This window comes from Oxyura jamaicensis, chromosome 5 (genome assembly GCF_011077185.1).
Source record: "Oxyura jamaicensis isolate SHBP4307 breed ruddy duck chromosome 5, BPBGC_Ojam_1.0, whole genome shotgun sequence".
Classification (NCBI taxonomy): Eukaryota; Metazoa; Chordata; class Aves; order Anseriformes; family Anatidae; genus Oxyura; species Oxyura jamaicensis.
The window spans coordinates 19,520,141-19,538,284 of record NC_048897.1 but is presented as its reverse complement, the minus strand read 5'-3'; the positions used below and the strand labels follow the sequence as shown (position 1 = coordinate 19,538,284).

The following is an 18,144-nucleotide window of genomic DNA, read 5'->3' as shown; positions in this document are numbered from 1 at the left end:
GATAAAGCCAGGAGCTTTAAAAACAGCCTACCAAATATAACTTCAGGTCAGTATTAGCCACTTAGTCACATTGACCATCCCTTCCTCTTCCCTCTCCCAGTCCTCTTGTAATTTTAAGTGCAGGTCAAGGAGAAGGCAGCAGTCTGACTACTCTGCATGCAGAATCTCTCAGCTTTTATTCTGTCACTACTAATATAAGGATGTGGAGAATCAAACAGAACTTGAAATTAATGCTGCAGAGAGCCTTGCCCCTAAATACAGAATCTAAATAGATAAAGGTATCTGAATGAGAAAAAATTGGCTTTATTGAGCACATTGCTATTTTTAGAAGAGTCACCTGTTAATATGGTTATGCTTTACAAATAAGCTTAACTCGCAACCGTAAAACCTCCTGATTTCAATGAGGCTGGGTCTACAGAAATATGAGCTTATGAGCTCACAAGCCATCAGAACAGTTACTAGTAAAAATATATTCAGTTGTAAATGCAAATCTGTATAATTAGAGCTGAAATTAAGCAATTTTAAAAATAAACCTGGGAAACAGTTTCAACTAGTGAACAAAAGTTGCATGCACCTAATTCTCTCAAATGAGAAACCTATTTGTTTCTTTAAACATCCCAAAGGCTGATGAAACGATGTTTCAAGGGAGGATTTTTTCTTTGGTAGCGATGTTTATTACAGTGCTTGTCATTTCTAAATCTAGACTCCCTTTTCATACCCTACGTCTGTAATTTTCAACATTTGTCAATAAACAGATGATCATAAGGATTTCAGTGGAAGAGGCTGTACCTGCACTTCTGACAAGGAGTGCTAGCATCTGGTTGCAAATCAGCTTTAGCTGACCTACGTCCAGATCTCAGTGCTGTTCTCCCTGTGGTCCCTACTAAGTATTCTGGTCTTCTCCCTTCAGGCAGCACTACACCTTGTGCAACATGTTGTGTTAGATCAGGATGCTGATCCCTCTGAAAGCTAATCCACCCTGCCTCTTTATAAAAGCAACACTACCACTCCCCACAGCCCTGGCAAAAACCAAAACCATGCACTGCAATTCTCCTGTCTTCCTGCTATGCCTTCTTGAGCTAGAGTCATTACACACCTACAAACGGCTTGCACTGATACAAGGCAGAGGGCAAGGCTGTATGGACAGAACTGCAGCATCTCATGCTTGCAACATCCTCTTTGTCTTTTCATAAACTCCCTAAAAGTATATTATAGGGTCAGTGAAAGAATGGACCACATACTAAAAGCCAGTCTTTACTAAGAATTAGTCAGGCACATTCAGAGTAATCATCCCTTTCTACCTTACAAAACAAGTTTAGTTTCACAAGTAGATTAAAAGAAACCACCTACAAGAACTACTGTGCTTTTGAAAATGTGACAAAACCATGCGTTCTGTAACAGTTTGAAAAGAGTCCAACCTGCTTTTAGGAACGCTTCTACAAATACCTAGCAGGAAGCCGGGGGGGAATAGCCATCTAGTTCCCTCGCATCTGCTTCCTGAAAAAGCTCTCACATGGAGAAGATGCATTCAGCCACAGACTCGGGTATGGGCTGGCACTCGCAGGATGCCAGCCTAAACCATTCTGCTGGAGAACGCCCCTTCTGTACTGCTTGAAACACTACACGTTAGTGGTAGTCCCAAAGCCAACGCTGATTTCAGGATGACCACCAGACAGCGCGGAGCAGAGCATGCACTCACCTACCCAAATTCCTGAGGAGGCTAGCAAGGGAAGCTTCAGCAAAAACTGCCGGTGGCTGTCGCTAAGAGGTTCAGATGAATCATAGCACAGCAAATCCTAGAAGCAGGAAGACCATAGGTGGGAACAAAATTTGAATGGGAAATCAAAGGGTGAAATCTTTTTCAAAACATAAAGGGATATTGTGGAAGTTCTGTTTGTTGTTCCTTCTGGCTTCTTAGAAGGATTTATGAAACCATAAACCTATTAAGTTTCTGCAGCTCAGATGCACTCATCTCACAGTGCCTAGATGAGAAGTTTCTCACTGTAACAATAACAACCTTCTTTTATCACCCTCTCTCTGAATCAAGTGGTTTTCTCCTGGAACACGTTCTGCCAGACATTTGGGGGATCAAACAAACATTTGGTTACACCTAAAAAAAACAAACAGGATACTTCTCAGTGCTGTGGCCCACTTTCTCCTCACTATTCAGCATAAACCTAAATCACACATGTCAAGCACCAGGGACAGCAGGAGTGAAATTATCTGTCATCAACTTCAGCCTTCTAAGAAGCCTCCAAGAGTAGGAAGAAAAGTTTCAAAGCTGGTCCTTCCTATATAAAGGCTCCTGTAATAAAATCTGTATCGTTTCAGCCTATCATTTCAGCCATCTGACCTCTGACCATTGCTACAAAAGGCTTGTATCCACAGATGATGGGAGCCCTCTAAAATTAGTCTGGGCAAGCAGACCTAACTGTGGAGAGTACACTGCAGCCCCAGGAACTCCAAAGAGGCACAAGCTGGAGCACAAACTGCCGCTCAGTTTTTGTCCTCCTCTATTCCCACCAAGCTCATGTGCTAGAGGAGATGTGCGGGGAATCTTGTCAAAGAGAAGGATTCAAATCCAGATCTAAATAAGGAGAACAGAGAAGGCCTAGATCATGTCTCCAACCTGGCCTTCCCCAGTCCAGTTCACTGCCAGGCTACCTAAGCACTTGTGCTGACGTAAGGCAGAGACAGCACAGGACAGAATAAGCAGTCAAGGATGGCTGCTTTCAGCTCCAACGCCAGCTTGAACTGCACGTAACACCATGGCACAAGTGTTAGTTACTTTATTACAACACTCTCTCAAATTTCATAGATTACTAAAGCAAATAAATTTAAATCATCCGTTTCTACTCTCCCAACAGTATTTCCAGACAAGACAAGTAAAGTTGGAATACCTGGTGGCGAGAAAATTAGTATTAACCAAACCTCTTTAAAATGAGCCAAACAGCACTGTCAGAGCCCGCTAAAGTAATTATAGCCCAAAATCATAATTATAAACTAAACACATTTTAACAGTAACATTCCAGGAAGAATTACATTTAAACTTTGACATTACCAACAAAATGAGCCCGTCTCTCAAGTAGAATCACATTCTAATTTGGGGATAGAAAAGCTCATTTCCAACTCAGTCTAATGAGGCGAGTAAAAGGTTTAAAATCTATCAGCCTGCACTACTGACATTTTGGCAAGTCATTTGGGCAGCAGGTGAATACACTTCCACAGGTAGTCTTCTGGTGAAGAAAAATTTTCCTGTTTTCTTTAAGGTGAAGTTCTTCACCCATTCAGCCATTACTGAGATGCATCATAATTCTAAACTAGAGCTCTCCATTTTCTTTGGTGTTAAATTATAGACCTGCTGTGTAAAGACGATTTTTTTCTAAAAAAAATAAAAGATTGCCTGCGAAGCTCAATTGTGATTGGGAAGGCCGCCTACACACCAGAGAGAGTGAGAAAAAACACACTTGCAGAGCTGAAAAAACATTGGTGTAGGCGTACATAAGGGGGGAGGGAAGAAAGAACTTGGTTCTACTGAAAAAGGCTATTTTCTTACATCACCCTTGAAAGAACCAAAATGTGTTACTTGCAGAGCATTCGAAAGATTGTTTTCTACTTCCCAGATGTCAATATCCAGCACTACAAGCAATGAGGAATCCTTGCAGACTCATCTCCCTGATTCCAGCATCCTGCATCTCAACCGCTTCGCTTCCCCCACCTTTCTGCTGCATCCCACGACAGCTATTCTCAGAGCAGCAATTCACCTGCAGAATAACAGTTCAAAGCTCTAGAAGCCTAACATAATTAATAACGTAAGGATGTATTGAAATTACATCCAAAGCCTTTTCAAAAAAAAAAAAAAAAAAGGGTGGAAAGAGAATGCTCCAGTTCATACAAAAAAAAAATTCTAGAAACACTAAGAATAAGTAGCATTTGTTCTCAGCAGAATCAAACAGTATTCAGAACTTCTGAAAAACAGCTGCAAGAAGTACAGATATTTCTCAAAGACATTAAAAAAAAATATTTTCATCCATAGCCTCAGCAGCCTCCAAGTTGATTCATCTCACAAGAAAAGTTAATCGGAGATCCCAAAAGGCCTGTTAGCTAATCCAGATTTTCAAAAGAAAAAAGGAGCAAGCATCAGTGGAAAATATCCTCCCCTTTTTTCTTTAGGAATACAACATCTATGCATTATAATTTCTAAACAAAGAACTCTACACACAGTGCTCTTGTGTCATCATAAAGCTATGAAAATATTTTTAATAGGTCTGTCTTTCTCTTCATAATAAAAACAAAAGGCTGTTGACATTAGCGTGTTAGCTGATTATTACTGTAATTACTATCACAGGAATGAAGACAGCTGGGACAAGTTTCACCAACAGACGTCAATAAAAATAAGATGATGCATTGCACGTTGCTCCCATGGCTTTGGATACCAGCTTGCAACCCAGCGTCAGGATTCCAGTCAAAGGAGACAGGAGTTCAGCACCCAACTCCCTTGGATGCTCAGGCTTGTATTTGGAAAGCCCCATAGCTAGCAGATGACTGAATTGCTGCACCCACAGTACCACAAGAGAGAAAAGCCTACACAGCAGTGCTCCTCAAAGGCCACCTCCAACTACAGCTTTTACAGTGCTCAAAGTTTCATCTCCAGCCAAACATATGTTGCAACTAAATATGCTGAATGTCAAGAACTGATAAATAACATTACTACAAAGTAAATTCCACTTTTATACATCTTTTCAGCTACGTGATTGTTAAGCCCTAACGACTATTACTCATACGTATCAGAAAGACAGGTAAATTCAGCATCTAAGCACGAACCAGTTGACTTGCACAAACATACTTGGCAAGCAAAAGCTTAGAAATCATAGCTAAACGCTTAAAGTTACTCTTAAAACACAAGACAGTTGCTCCTGGAGATCACTGAGGCACCAATTCTTGGGGCAAAGGAAGGTAGACAGGGATGGAGTACCAAAGGGCAGTATAAAATTTGTCAGCGTTAGAACCTCAGGAAAACAGGATCTGAAACTATGACTGTGAAACAGCAAAGAGAAGAAATAAGGCAATATAGGAACAAAGACAAAAATAAGGGATGTACAAAGCAGCAAGAAGCAAAACCCCTTGTTTTAGAAAAACCAGAGTCATCTAATGTAAAACTGGAGTCATGTGGTAAAATACAGACTCCTATTAAACTTTGAAATTACAGCCATCTTGACTTTCATCCTCACGGATAGTGAAATACTATTTCTGAGACTTCAGTAAAACCTCTTTATATAGTAATACATGAACGATTCTGATAAACCAAATAATGCATGAAAATATTACACAACAAATCAATCACATACACAGAATTTGCATCCTAATAAAGCATATCCCTTCATGCTTAGCTTGTCAAGCTAAAGAACATTTGCTTTGAGAGCTACTGCCAGAATAATCCGATCTGCTGTATTCTTCCATAAATGTCATTTTTAGGTAAAATGATGTTTTAGTTCCTCTTAGCGTTCTACAGAACAGCTCAAGGTAATGTGAAAGGCTGCCTTTTGCCTTCAGGTGCTAAAATCTCCAATGAGACCAAGCCTATTAAGAATGAAAAAGGCCTTAAGAGCATGGAGGGCTGTCAGAGGATTCACTGCTGCCAGTAACATCAAAATTCAGAGAAGATATTTACCTCTCGCTTCTCAGACATTAAGAATTTCAGGAATTTCTCAGTGCAATACTTCCAACAAAGAGGAAAGCTGAACTAGTGAAACCTTTTACCATCTCATTTACTTTTTGTAAAATAACAGTACAGAAAAAGATTTCAAATTGAATCATGCTTCAATTTTTAAATGATTCATCTCAGGTATATACGGGAGTTAGTTTTAGGTTCTCACTGTGTGTTTTTTTCCTTTCACCAAGGGAAGAAAAAAGTCCAATACAGATTTACAGTCTAATATAAATTCAAATACCTTTGACATCATAATTATACAGTATCAATCAAAATTAGTAACATTGCATTTAATTCATTAACTACTTTGCTGCCCTGTCAACATAAGTCAATTACTGTAATTCTTAACATTTTTTCCTCAAAAGACGTCATAGAATAAGTTTCCTTTAATTTCAATATACTTGAAAAGGCTTCTTCTCATGTTCACAACTTCATTTTAGCACTGTAAGCCATAACCTCTCCTGATTATGCACAATCACTGTGGCTTACACACTATGAGAGGCCATTTTTTCTAGCCACAGAGCACGACTGTAATAGTGTAGAAATGGCACTTCATTTACATTGAATAAAACTGCACATCCTACAAATAAAACACCTGTCCCAAGATACTGCTGACTTGATGACCTTCTTACCTCTGAGCTAGTATTTCTGCCCAGGGCTAAACCAACTGAACCTGAACGTCAAGGAATTCATAGAACACAATCATGGAGAAGTGGCCTCTGGCGTTATTAATGACAACAGGAAGCATTCTAAAGTAAGAAAAGCAAATAGTTAAGTTTGAAATGGAGAAAACCAACAGTAAATGCAAACTGAGTTCACTTACTCATTTACTTTTTAAATGAAGTAGTCACCTTTCTTTTTTTTTTTTTTTTTGCTGTCTAATATTCCCTCTTTACAAGTTAGTTTATATCTGAAAAAAAATATTGTCCTGTTGTTTGTTTTTCATCCTGTCACAGGTAAACTATAAGAAAAGCACAGGATTTTCCACTCTGTTAGGAGTTACTGCTGTCAAGGTCCCTTCCAACCCAAACCATTCTGTGATTTTAATATCATAAAATAGATTTTAACTGTATGTATTTGTTCTGTGAGCACTATTCCTATAAGGCTCTAGACTCCTTCATAGCACTCTGGGAGTGCATACCATATATCTGCTAGAAAGCAAGCTTCACAATAAAAGCTGAGTAGATATCAAGTGCCCATAAAACTCAGTGAAACAAACATTAACTACCTCACTATTATTTCAAAATATCCAAAAGGATATGAAGCAGTCCATTTCATTGAGCAACGTTTATTGCCCTCAAAAGCACTGACACATTTCAAACTGAAAATCTTAATCTCTAAGTGGCACACTCCATAAACCATACCTTTTTCTATCCTTCATTCAAAATTAGGCTATAAAGTCATTTCTTTTTTAGCTAGAAAGTTTCCTGCATATGTAACCAAACTTCTCTACCCTGTTACAAGCCTTCCATGAAAGGAAACTCATCCACATCTTCTTTGTGATAAAGCAGAATATGCTATTTCTATCCCACTGAAAGAGACCAAAAAAACACAAACAAAAAATCCAGATATTCTCTCCTGCCACATCCAAGGCTTCCATTTTCAATAGGGAGCCATCTTTTACACTTAGATTTCATGAAAATTGATCAATTGTTATTTCCTAACTCACCAGTACTGTATGTTTTCACGCCCTTTTGAATTGCTCTGCAGACTTGGTAATTTCAATTAGTAGAGGGGTTTCCTCTGTCCAGTTAAGGGCCTTCAAGCTCTTTGCCAGGTTAAGATGAAATCAAAGAAAGTTCTTTTCTGTCCTGTTTTTTTTATTTTCTCAGGAAAACTACAAACTATTTTGTACTTTTCTCAGCAGATAGTTCTTGCCTGCATTTCAAGATAAACTATTCTGTAAACAATATTTTATAGTTATGCTCTCGGTCATATATGTAGTTCAGAAAACATAAAAAGCATTTGTAGGCCTGCTTAGACAGCATTATTATGGCTTGCATTAAGTTTTGTAAAGAAGTTATTGAAAACAGACATTCTAGCAATGCAACCACATGTCTCAGAGCTCTGCATAATTCAAACAAATAAATTTACTCATCAGTTCTGCAATTTTCTCATTAATGAAAATAATATTTACTTCACAGGGGTCAAATCATTAATTTCCATGAAGAGCCTGAACCTAAAACACACTGTAATTTGATACATCTGAGGAGAAGGAGAAGGAAAACCATGCTAGCTTTTCTATTCATTTCGAAATGAGAAAATATTTGAGTTGCAGCAGAACCAGCTACGTTCACATTCCCAAGAATATTAGCAAAATTACTCACCATAAAGAAAATGCAATGCTAATATAATTTTTCTCAAACTGCATGCCAAGCCATGAACAGCAGCAGACTCTTCCATGCTAGATTTTTATCTGAACAGACAACTTTTGGAATCTGTCTCAATTCTTGTCCATCCCAAGGTTGCAGGAGTTTCACTAATAAAATGAGATGTAACATTTTGAGAACTCTGTGCTCATTTACGCGTGGGAAGACAAGGAAGAGAGTTAGAGAACACTCTGAACATATTACTTTTAATAAACCCAAACCAAAAGAGAAATGTAAGAAAGTACTTCATGAATCCAGAGACTATTAATGTAGCTAACTATTAAGGATTCATGAAAGTCTATTCCCAGCTTCAACTGTTGAACACAAGACTAGAAAAATTACACAGTTCCCTTCAGTGCACTACATAATTATTCAAATAGTGTTCTTAAGGTGGTCTCACTATTACTGAACCATTTGTGCCCAGACTGACCAGATATATCTGAAAATCTGGTCCAAATCTGGGGCTAAAATGGCATATTTATCCACAAATGTTGCTCTTAACACACGTTACAACACCCTTGAATACAAGGAAAGATACACAACTAAACAGTTTGTGATTTTTAAGGATATCAAGATACAGACACCCTTGTTTCTAAAGAAACTGCAATTCTAGGAAAGAAATTGAGATAAAGAAATAGTTAATATGGGAAAATAAATTATGAAGAAAATAAAGTACCAACAAAACAGCAAGGTTATCCAATCTTAATGAAGCGTGTGAAATATTCCCATGTTGCCACCAATTCTGATTCTACACTTCAGTAAGTATTCCTTCATTAGTACTGGGGAACTAAAGAAAAAAAACAACCTACAAGCACAAGAGCTGAAAAAATGTCTTAATATAAAGCTGCAGCATATAAGAAGATAACTAACAAAAAAAGTTTGCCTGTTTAAAGAAAACTTTGTTTACTTTACAAAAACACACACTTCCAAGAAAATGGTCACAAAGTTTAGTAACTGCAAACATGCAGCACCAGGCAAAAGTAGCCACCTAGCAGTTACAAAAGATGCCAAAGTTAAAGAACAAAACACTAAAATTGATGTGGGCACAGAGAGGTATAATACTGACAGAGAAGAATCCACCCTCTTCTGGCCTCTCCAAGCCATACTCTACCTTGACAGACTCTGGACACCCCTGCCTGCAGCAGTGCCCCACCAGAAAGGAGCAAAGTGCTCTCAGCAGCTCGTCCCCACCACAGTAACAAGAGAATCACTCTGCCTCTGCACCCTATGCATCTCTATTTCTGAATCAAGTGAACTCTGTAAATTAGAGATTTCCTTTAGGTAAAATTCTCTAATCTTATGACAGGCTAAGTGCAAATATAGAAGGAGAATTAGTAGCAGATGCACAAAAACTGTACCCATTAAAAAAACAACACTTCTTTTTAAGCAATTTCACAATCCAAATCACATCTTTGTCTCTAATCCATTTGAGTTATTTTATATCAGTCAAGAATACACAGGAACAAATCAATTCTTCATCTGCTTCCCCATACCCTTCTGGGGCAGAACATGACTTCTCTTCTAAATAAAAGCCTTGAGAAGAACCTGTTCCAGTGATTCATTTAAATAAACATGTCAGCAAAGGTTTACATTCCCCCAGTTGAATATAAAAATAATAAAAAAATGACTATGAATCTTGAGAAAAAAATTAACACATTGCTGTTCAGTGTTTCATAGAAATATTTCTCCATTCATATCATGCAGCCAAAATTTTACATAGCAAGAGCTAGAAAGGAACACTATTAGGTAGAAGTTATGGACTCCACATGACATGTCATCTTTGACTATCTAGATATAGACATAGGTACATCTTTTAAAAATTCGGTTATTCTCTTACATTGAGCAATCCTGGTGACAAGTAATTTTTCTGAAATATTGTCCATATTATTCCTATCTACAAAAGCTTACCTGTGTACCTGCTGTGGAAACCAGCAAGTTTTATTTAAAATTCTTAAGTCATTTTAAGACTAGCTTTAAAACACATTGTCTTGAGAACACACAGAGCTTTAACCTGGTTCAGAAATAGGAAAATAGTTCACAGAAAAGACATTCTCAGTTTTACTGTGGTCATTTGAATTAACTAACAGCAGATTTTCTTTCCATATACTTGGACACCTATTTTGAAAAACTATAGGAGTATTATGCGATCTTTAATTTCCATAGACAATGCCCATGAAGAGCTGAAAACAGGTCTTAAAGGATTTTGTCCAATTGTAACAACATGACAGTGCCACTACAACTGCACAATGGTTATCTTCAGCTGGGATTAGGAAAACCATGGGAAAGAAAACATTAGTAATGAATCACATGGAATTTAAACAATTTTGAGCAGGAACAAGCTGAACTTTAACAAATTCTGTTTATAAGTAATCAGACATACCATAAGAGGCAGCTAATTTTGGAAACATCCTATTAAGGCTGCACAGGACCACTCAAGCCCATTACAGAGCATCCGTGTGCTGCTGTGGGAGCTCTCGCCCCCCGTCTTTGCATTGTTGGCTTTCAGCAGGATCAACTCCCGGCTCTGCACAAGGCGTCATCTGGAGGTGGAGGAGGTAGAAAGGAGCAGCACGCCTGTGAGGGGGAGGACTGAAGCAAGATGCACCCTTCCAGGGGCTGCATGGGCTAATGCCAGGCTGGCGTGGCCACACCACCACACCCTGAGCTTCCTGGGGGAAAATGCTCAATTTTGCTAGGAAAATGCAGATCCAGTTTAATATTGCTGAAATGGTAACTGCCAAGACAGAGGGCTGGAGCTATGAGACACCCAAATGAAAAATCTCATCCCAGGGGCTTTATTAGTTACCTCAAACAACTATTCATCATTTTTGAGGTGAAAAAAAACTAAAAAAACTGATTTTATCAGGTACAAACAAGCTTGAAACCCATCAATACCCTCTGAAGTTAGGTTCCAGTATAGTTTTACTTATTCCAAGAGATTCAACTGAAGCATTTGAAAGAAACACCGCAGATCTAGTTACCACGTATTGCAGTTTCTCTTTTTAGAAAGATTGATGTAATGGGAGTCGACGACAAGCCTTCACAGTCCCTGTGTCCCAGAGATGGGAGACAAGCAAGTCTAGACTGGCGTGCTCTGTTAAGGGATTGTACCCTGACCTGTGGCAAGTCATCTTATAACTTGTATGGAAAACTGCTCTGACTAAACTAGTTTTAGAAAGGTCAGTAACAAAGAATCATCTAGCAATTACATACAAGTATAATTTGCTGCCCAGTTTCAAAGACACTAAGCATTATTGGCATGTTCCATTGAAGGGTGTTTGAAACCCAGAAAAAAAAAATCCATCCCCCTATATATCACTCCAGTCTTCGGGTATGGAATAATCACAAGCTCTAGTTTTAATTCGGTGAACAATCTGAAAGGTCTTTCCTTGCCAATAGAACAGCTCCAAGTCTAAAGATACACATCTATGACATTTCTGAGGGTACCACTTACTTTGAAAGATACTGACCTAAAAGGGTTTCCCCATCAGCAGCATCTCAACCACCACAGTCACACAGAGCAGAAGTGAGAAAAGAACAGCACTGCCCTGCTTGGGGGAGAGCCCAGGACAAAGCACAGAGAGGCCCAAGAAAGGGCTCCTTTCCTCATACGTACACTCAGCACACAAAAACCCCTCCTGTCACCTGAAGCCTGCCCTGAGACCCGACAGTTAGCAGCACACACCTCAGAAGGGCAGCGTTCGCCTGCACCCAACACAGCCCCGCAGGACACAGCCAGGGGAGCGCGGCCCTACAGGCCCAGGTCACACATGTCGCTTTGCTCTTGGTTACACGAGCTATGGAAAATAAACTTCAACGCCTCACCAATCAAATCGTAACTGACCAGGCATGGTCATTAGAGGAAAACGATTAGTGCCTGTATGAAATGACCGCTTCAGGACAAAGCCACAGCTCTAGCTAAGAACATCAGAGGTAAACAACGAATGTCAGTGTCACTAATACAAAACACCCCTCCAAAATAAAAGGTAACTTAACAACAACAAAGCCCTTCAGATGAGCAATGCCAACACCAAACACAAGTCCTGAACACAGCCCGTCTTGAAACCTTTCCTTTCTGCTGAAGACAGAAGGCAGCGCCAGAGGCACCCATGAGGCCTAGGCGCCATCACCACCTGAGCACACCACAGGCTGCGCTCGGGTCAGAAAAGCCCAGCAAATACTGTGCTAATTTGTCAGTGTAATAATGAACACAAAATACATACAGGTATTAAGAGAACATTACAAGAACACTGCTCTTAGAAACTGTCTATAAACATGTGCATGCTGTGTTTACACTTAATTTTCCACCAATTCATATTATGATTCATATTCACTAATTTACCAACCGCTGTGTGGAATGACTGGAATCATCTGGAATGACAAGGAAAGAAGCAGGAGAATGACAAAACGTCTTACTTGAAATTGCTGTCTGAAGCCTACTCTTTTTTTCAGATTTTTTTTGTGGACTTCAGAAAGTTTGAATATGATCTTAAACTGGAAAAAAAAACAACTTAAGGTTTTCAAACAGTTTACCTTTAACTACAGTTGTTAAAATTTTACCATGCTTATATTCATAGCACAAATACCATGCTGCAGAAGTCACAAAGGGATTTTTTTTTTTCTGTTATATTTAAGCTGATTTCACAAACCATCTGTTTCTCAATAAAATACATATATCACAGGATATTTGCCTTAAAACAAGCTCTCAAGTAAAAGGTTTCACCTTCCTCCACCTTCCTCTCTGGCCTTAGCTGGCAGATGGTCAAGAGGATGTTTACAATAATAACGGATGTTTATCAACCAATCTTCATAGGTTAGAGAAGCTGGTGCCTTAATAAGAACACATGACAATGCCTTTTAGCAATAGAAGTTCAGAACTTGTACTGCATTCAGATAACACTATCAGAAAATACATAGAAAATGCTTACTGACCCTGCACTCACATTTGAGAATTTGCCTTCTTAATTCCGTGTCTCAGTTTCCAAAATACAAGAAATCAAGTAAAAATTGTATTTAACATTATTTTAATTCTGAGTAAATCTCAACAACACTCAGAGTAAACAATCTCCAATGATTTCCAGGTTTGAAAAATGAAATATTTACTGATTACTGGTTGTCTTCACGTTGTGATTTTGATTAATTATTCTTTTTCCTTTCAAGACAGAAAGTGAAAGTTTAGTACACTCATTAACTGGGTCACAGTCAGACTCACGTAAGCTTTACTACTCTCACCACAGGAAGAAAAAGAAAGACATAATAGCATATTGGGTTATCGAAAGCATTGCTCAACATTAAAGTCCAGGACTAATCTACATTCTACATATAACTTCCTTATTGGAGTCTCCAAGCATTCCTCTTCATATACTTCTATGAAGCAAGAACAATTACTGCATTTTAAAGAAAGAATGAGGTTGACAAGTCAAGCGTCAAAGGGCTCACCAGGCATAGCTCAGCCTCTGCAAGCACCCTAACAACAGACACCCCACAGCTCAGCACTATACACCTATATAAATGCAAGTTAATAGACATTGTTAGGGATTCCAACTCTATTTTGTTTCACGGTATTTTAACAAGATCTCATCTAGCTCTCCAATTACTCACTACTGAAATAGGACCATCTTAAAAAAATAAAGAAAAAGACCTGAAAGCCCTAAAGGATACACTTAGTCTGAAAAAGCACTTGGAAATGGACATCCAAGAGACACACAAAACCCTAGCTTTGGCCTTCAGGGTTCAACCGTCTGTTAACCGTCTGTTCCAGCATAATTCCATGCATACTTTACAGTCTGGAGCAAGTGCAAGTTGCAGAGGAAAGCAGTCCTGTCTTTTCCCACTCTCAACCCTTTCATGTGCTGGCACCAAGAGTCAGTTGGTGATGTGGTGAACCAGATCAAGGGAGCCAAGGCAACTGGAGGCTGAAATTTCTTTGGCAGCTTAGCATCCATGAAAAGCAATTTCCAGCCAGTTCACTGAATAGCTACTAGAATGCCTCTGCAAGCAGAAAGTTAGATGGGAAAGTGCAGGGGAGTACAACACCACAATTTCCTGCAGTAACTGAGTCAATTCATGCTGTATTAAAATTGCACAGAGAACTACAATATTAAATCACCTACATTTCAAGAAGTCATTTTCCCAAGCCTCTGTTCCTGCTGAGAATTATGTCCACAACACCTGAAGGAAATCAAATGTGGGTTTTCAAACAAGATCTTCTTCCATCATACCACCATGTACGCCAGGGTCTAATACAAAACATCCAACACAGTCATTAAACCAGAGTCTAATAAAAGTGCATCTAGCACAAATGACAAAGACTAAGGCCTACATGAAACAAGTAACACAGATACTGCTAGTCAAAATTTCAGGAAGTGGAGGTGGGAGCACTGGTTATAAAGGCTAAGTATACACTTAACAGATCTGAGAGTAAAAATATTTTTTTTCTGTGTATTTTTTTCTTTAAAATAGTAAATCCAAGTCCTATAATATGTGAACTGAGACTTCCTATTCTTTGAGCTGATCATTCACAAAGTATTTGACAGCCTTGTTAGCAGTCAAAGACTCTCGCTTTTGAGAGATGTTAAACTCCCCTTAAAAATATCAAGATTATAAAATATTTTTCTCCATTGTATTATTTTATTAGTACACATCCAAAAAGAAACTTCAGAAAAATAATGCCTTATGAAGAAAGCCATGAAATAATTACAGAGGTGATACATTCAGCAACTCTCAAAGTATTTTTCAGTTCCATTTTTATTATGTTTCCAGTTTTAAGAGTCTACTTTAGACATTGTCCCAAAAGGGACTTCATTTGGATTATGAGCATAATTGTCACATGTACAAGGCATGCTAACTGTAAGTATCTGATATACTTTGCTCTAGGGAACAAATTAATGTTTTTAAAACAAGGGAAATCAAACTAGTATTAAGGATTTTTAAATGTCTGTGACCTAGCAAGGATAACTAGCATACTTCTCACTGGGTATCATTCTTACTGATTGAAATACCATTAATTTCCCTGCGGACCAGAGCAGATCTTATCAAATGACAACTATGCCCTGAAGAGGCCATAAATTAATAATGGTATGCAGTGACTTGATACCATATTTAGGGGGGAGGGGATGGAAAGGAATACATATGATGTCAAGGACTGCTTCTGAACAATTCAATACGTTACTGATTTCACCAACAACAGATAGACCAAACAGGTACGTGACATGCAGGCTCCTGTGTGAAGATACACAGCCCTTGAAAAAAGAGAAAGTTTCCACCGAAGTTGGATGTTAGTGCCACTGTATCAAAAAGACATCACTAGGTCTCAAAGTTATCAAAAGCAAGTTACGTCTTTAAGCGGGTTACTTAACTTTACAAAGGAAAGCAAATTAGTATTAACTTTTGGCCTTGCATTATAAACAGAGCATAGCTGCTGCAATAGCAAAAATACAGAAAGCCATCTAAGCAGCAGATGCACTTTATCAGGGAACCAGAACTCCCGAATTTATTCCACATATCAACATACATACAGACACACATACAGTTCAGTCCTCGTTTACATACCTATAGAGAAAGATGTAGAAAATCAGATATGCAGAAAGCAACATTAAAAAAAAAGGCAAAAAATCACTGCTTTGATGTTTCTAAGTTAAAGCAATAAAAGAAAGTTCAATGAGCATTTGAAAGCATTTCTGCAGGTATACTTTAAGGAGGGTTTATCTCAGCAAGAAACATCGCTTAAATGGAGAAGTAACACATTTGAAAACACTTGACTATCATGTGTACCAAAAGAGAACGTGACAGGTTCAGTCAAGTGAGTTATTGGTGCTTTGGAAGGACAAGAGACATACCGGAACACCACAAACACTATGCAAATGAATAAAATCTCACATTTCTTAACTAGATGCAGTCAAATGGTAAAACCTGGAAACATAGCTTACTTGGAAAAGAGCTACCCAAAGAATAAGTTTCATTACAGGTACCAGATCTCAGCAAAAACCCTTCAGATTCTTGCATTCCCTTATTCTAATGTTGGTGTGCAGAGCATCTCATTCCAGCAGATCTGGCTAGGTTCCAGCAGACAGGCAGGGACTGTAATTAATTTGGATAGAATGAGTACTTTGGGGCATATAGAGGACAACAGCTACTTTAAAGAAGCGATCTACATAGAAATAGGGCATTAAAGATATTAAAAGCCTCATCACAGTGGTATAAGTCTAAAAAATCTAGTGGTAAAGAAAAAAATGGTTTCCTTTAGGTGCAAAGACTACAGTTTCTATAAAACAGATATATTGCCCATCATATCTTCAAGTTTTTCCTATCTCACTATTTATATTTTTAACCCCTGTTTCCACATGTTTCATATCCAGCGATGAATGAAACAGCATTTGCTCTGTTTTTCTGGTAACAAATTGAGGGAGCTCGCAGTAACGACATGCACAGAGCACAAGAAAGTAACAGATAAACTTTAGAAATTTGCTGCAAACTTTGGCAAAGAGATGCATGTGGGATCTCTTGCTGTTAGGCAAAAAGGAAGTTTGGCCTTCACAGTGATATGGAAGCTGCAGCTTCAGCTGCTGTCTCATTCCTTGCTGGAGGTGATGCACCTTTTAGGGAAGAAAATTATCCAATTTCACAGTTCTGGAACAGTATTTCTTTCAAATACCTTGCACTTAGGTTCCTAAACCCACATAGAAGAACATTCAAGCACATGATGCTGACTTGTCAGTCTGGAAGTGGTGGATGTTAGTTTGCATTTCAGGTACGCTAGACATCCCATTTGCACTTTGCTATACTTCATATGGCCACCGTTGCCTGAGTCATCTACAGAAGCTAAGCTATTCTCAAAACCTTTCCCCAAAGGCATTTAGGGATGAGGACTTCCACTGGAAGATATTCATGTCTCTATAGCATCAGTTAGGACATGGTTATGTGGTCCTTTTCTTAGCAGAGTCACCATTTGGATTAAGCAGTCTATCCAAAATGATGGGGTGTGTTCCTATGCATTGGATATTGATTTTCCTAGGAAAAGTAATTTCTTCATATATGGTAGTTTAAACTGCAGTCTGCTGTTTACTATATACATTTCTACATTTATCAATGTTTAATGAAAGAATAGATGGAGGAGAATTCAAATGAGGAATACAAAGACTAACTGCTAAAAGCCTATTTGACATAGCTTTCTGAATCTCAGAAGGCCTTCCCCGAAAGTGGCTGAAAGCTGGTATTTGCGGACTTACTGCAACCAATTGAAACATTACTTTCGCAAATAAAGACATCAGCAGCTAAACCTAAGCAGGATTTCTCATACTACTTCCACAGGTGTTCCAAAGACTCCTCTCCTTGCAACTCCCACCACAATGCGAGTCTGACTACTCCAGAGCACTGGGCACAACTGCAGTATCGAAGGGGCTCAGCCACAATTCCTGACCTTTGATTATAGCAGTGAAAACACCTCCCAACTTGGGTCACACTCATTTAATACAAACTATGGGTTGGTCACCTTACCACTTACAAAAGAAAGATTTTTCTGTATTACTCTAATTTCTTGTATCCAAATAAATTATTTTAAATATAGGGTCTTTTATCATTTTTTTTTCTTATAACCAAATCTACATTACATTGACTTTAATCCATACTTATTTCTAGTTTCACCAAGTTCCTTAAAATATAAGTAAGAAGCACAGTGCTGCCTTATTATTTTTTTTTACCTACTGAATAAAACAAATATTCAATAATAAATGACTGGGCTTCGGAAGGCAATGCAGGCCGCTGCAGTAGCTCACTTGTATCGACTCTTTCCTCTTTTGCAGAGGGGCAAGGAGGAGAATGCAATTATCTGAATTCTCATGCAATCTGATCAATTTCTCTCAAATATGTTCATTAATACAGGCATTACTGTCACAGTAGGGGAAAAGGCTAGATATTGACAGAAAGTGAAAACACACAAGATGCTTTCAGCACCAGGCCAATTGTGTCACTAACATTTAATCAGAAATCTAAACATTATGTCTATTCAAAATGCACCCTTTTGCTGTGGAGAGAACAACACACGGATAATTTCGCTAATCCCAAACT

At 38.5% G+C, this 18,144-nt stretch overlaps 1 protein-coding gene across 7 annotated transcripts in view; it reads right to left on the bottom strand.

Moving 5' to 3' along the window:
• Positions 1 to 18,144, bottom strand: part of SIPA1L1 (signal induced proliferation associated 1 like 1) — a 203,067-nt gene that overhangs the window by 134,049 nt on the left and 50,874 nt on the right. For 2 of the 7 annotated variants that reach the window (XM_035327039.1, XM_035327040.1), the window contains exon 3: positions 1,704 to 1,796. The exons of 4 other annotated variants lie outside the window; for them this stretch is intronic. The gene's annotated coding sequence lies outside the window, so the exon portion shown is untranslated. Of the gene's footprint in view, positions 1 to 1,699; positions 1,797 to 18,144 lie in introns of all 7 variants that reach the window. One more of the 7 variants, XM_035327041.1, reaches the window with a different exon arrangement.